The sequence below is a fragment of the Austrofundulus limnaeus genome, unplaced genomic scaffold (genome assembly GCF_001266775.1).
Source record: "Austrofundulus limnaeus strain Quisiro unplaced genomic scaffold, Austrofundulus_limnaeus-1.0 Scaffold551, whole genome shotgun sequence".
NCBI lineage: Eukaryota > Metazoa > Chordata > Actinopteri > Cyprinodontiformes > Rivulidae > Austrofundulus > Austrofundulus limnaeus.
In genome coordinates this window covers 199,401-202,513 of record NW_013952953.1, presented here as the reverse complement: position 1 = coordinate 202,513, position 3,113 = coordinate 199,401, and the positions used below count along the sequence as shown (strand labels likewise).

The window sequence follows — 3,113 nt, the reverse complement described above, 5'->3', positions numbered from 1 at the left end:
AACGTAGGTACGGGGTGACGTAGGTACGGGGTAACGTAGGTACGGGGTGACGTAGGTACGGGGTAACGTAGGTACGGGGTGACGTAGGTACAGGTGACGTAGGTACGGGGTAACGTAGGTACGGGGTGACGTAGGTACAGGTGACGTAGGTACGGGGTAACGCAAGTACAGGGTGACGTAGGTACGGGGTGACGTTGGTACAGAGTGACGTAGGTACGGAGTGACGTAGGTACGGGGTAACGTAGGTACGGGGTAACGTAGGTACGGGGTGACGTAGGTACAGGTGGCGTAGGTACGGGGTGACGTTGGTACAGAGTGACGTAGGTACGGAGTGACGTAGGTACGGGGTAACGTAGGTACAGGTGACGTAGGTACGGGGTAACGTAAGTACAGGGTGATGTAGGAATGGGGTGACGTAGGTACTGGGTGACGTAGGTACGGGGTGACATGGTATGGGGTGACGTAGATACGGGGCAACGTAGGTACGGGGTAACGTAGGTACGGGGTAACGTAGGTAGGTACAGGGTAATGTAGGTACAGGGTAATGTAGGCACGGGGTAACGTAGGTACAGGGTAATGTAGGCACGGGGTAACTTAGGCACGGGGTAACTTAGGTACAGCGTAACGTAGGTACAGGGTAATGTAGGTAGGTACAGGGTAACGTAGGTACCAGATTCCATAGGTAGTGGAACGTAGAGAAGACCCTATACTGTTGCTATGGTGATGGAGATTTCTGAGTGTTTGTTCATCAGGACTTGTATCCATGGTGGTGCTCATAAGGGTCTGAAATACTAAAAGGTTTAGACCAGCTTAAGAACTTTTCATTTACACTTCCTCTTTTCTTGTTTTTCCACATTTTGTGTTTTCCCTCTCTTCAAATTTCTATTCACCAAAGGTGTTTTTGTCCTTCTGTTCTCTTCTACTCCTCTTTCATTTCCTCTTCTATGTTTTTTACCTTTTCATCTTTTCTCTCGTTTCCCCCTTTCACATCCAGTTAGAGCTTATCTCTGCCATTGAAAGCCCCGTTAAGCTGAATGGCTGTCTAGTGAAATAATTGAGGAACACTGTCAAAGAAAACTAAGGCAGTAGGAGTTCTTTACTTGTATCAAAGACTCGAAACAAGGATAAATTACTGTGAAAATGTATTCAACCTCAGTGTACCGCAGTTCAGATGTCACCATGCTAATAACAAAAATAATATGCACGTATAAATAGAGCTTCACAAACCCTCATACGACCAGTCTTCAAGGTTTAATTATCTGACTAACAARTAGAGGCTATGAGGAAAGAGAAATTGGGTACAACCCTTGTTATTTTGACTCTTCTAAGCCCACATCCACAAAATACCAAATCCCACCCATTGACCGGTCAAACAACTGTGAGAAAACAAAGTCCACCTTAAATCCTTTGTTGGTTCCGTTTTATGGTTTACAAGTACAAATGCACCTCACACAAACGGAAAGTGTAGGGGGAAAACCCCTGCAAGACTTTGATTAAACTCTAACCCTTGCTGGTTATTGAGTTTTTTAAGAAAGTGCGAAATCATTCCTGAAGCAGTGGAGCTTTTTCTTTTGGTTCTAACTATGATCAAACTGACAGAGGTACGTAGTTGTAATGGGCAGCATTGCACACGAATGTGTTCAGATAAGTATTCTTTTCTAAACTGGACTTGAGTTTGGCTCATTAAATAATGTTCTGTTGAAAAAGTGAAAAGTTTCTCTGAATAAAATGGCTTTTAGAGTGTCTCAAGGTGGAGTGGGGWCATCTTTCTGTTTCCCTGCACTTCTATTTGATCTGGCTCACCCAAAGGAAACAGAACCTATAATGTGTGATTGTAAAATTATATTTTGTATTAGTTTCTATATTGTTCTGCACAAAATATGATGTTTACTAAATTAGCTCAGGAGCCAACATCATATATACACTGCCTGGCTGAAAAAAAAGTTGCCACCAAAGAARAAATGTCCCACWGTAATACTTGGTTGGACCAACTTAAGCTTTGATTACGGCACACATTCTCRGTGGCATTGCTTGGATAAGTTTCTGCAATGTACCAAGKTTTATTTCYATCCAGTGTTGCATTAATTTTTCACCAAGATCTTGCATTGATGATGGTAGAGTCTGACCTTCTCCAGCWCRTMCCAAAGATTCTCACTGGACTCTGTGGAGCCAGTCTGTGAAAATGATGTCTCATGCTCCCTGAACCACTCTTTCACAATAAGWGCTCGATGAATCCTTGCATTGTCATCTTGGAATATGGCTGTACCATCAGGGAAGAAACAATCCATTGATGGAACAACCTGGTCATTCAGTATATTCAGGTCAGCTGACCTCATTCTTTGATCACATACTGTTGCTGATTCTAGACCTGACCAACTGCAGCAAGCCCACATCCTAACACTGCCCCCACAGGCTTGTAGAGAAGGTGCTTGACATGATGAGTGCATCTCTTCACTAGGGCTGGGCCATATCATATCGTTCAGGATAATACCGGTAAAAAAACTTGCCCGGGAAAATAAATGATATCATGATATGTTAATTTCATGACCGACGTCGTTTTGCCAATGTCGGTATAGAGAAACCTGCTTGTTTTCTGTTGCGGTGCGGCCTCGTTAAGCCGCCCAGTCTTATACAGGTTTAAAAAGACGCTGCTTTCAACAAATCAAATGAACCCCACAGCTTTATCTAATCAGAGCAGAGCAGTGCGGGTCTTTCTGATGTCCATGAAGCAGTCTGCAGGATAAACACCGGTCAGCCTGCAGCTCGACTACTGTCCTGAGTGAGCAAACCCTGTCTTCCACACTTCGCTCCCGAGCTACCAGAGACAATGGTATCTAAAATCTAACACACTATAAGTTTATGTGTACAAAGCTTCATTATCTAACAGATATGCCCAACTTTGCTCATGTGACCAAATTGCTCTCATCGACAGCGCTGTTATGGGAGCGTGCCGAGGTGCACACAGGCTGAGTTTTTCTGTGAGAGACAGTTTCAGCTCTTCCAAAATATTAACTCAGATGAACACTTGTTTGCCCCAGTATAGAAAAGATGAGTCTCTGCTTAGCGTTAGTCACCACCCCCGACCCTGCAAAAAGAATAAAATAAAATAAAAT

At 43.8% G+C, this 3,113-nt stretch overlaps 1 protein-coding gene across 1 annotated transcript in view; it reads left to right on the top strand.

The window, feature by feature from the left end:
- The window catches only part of LOC106530716 (dystrophin), a gene marked incomplete at its 3' end in the record, with an annotated part of 355,898 nt that overhangs the window by 162,692 nt on the left and 190,093 nt on the right, over window positions 1–3,113 (top strand).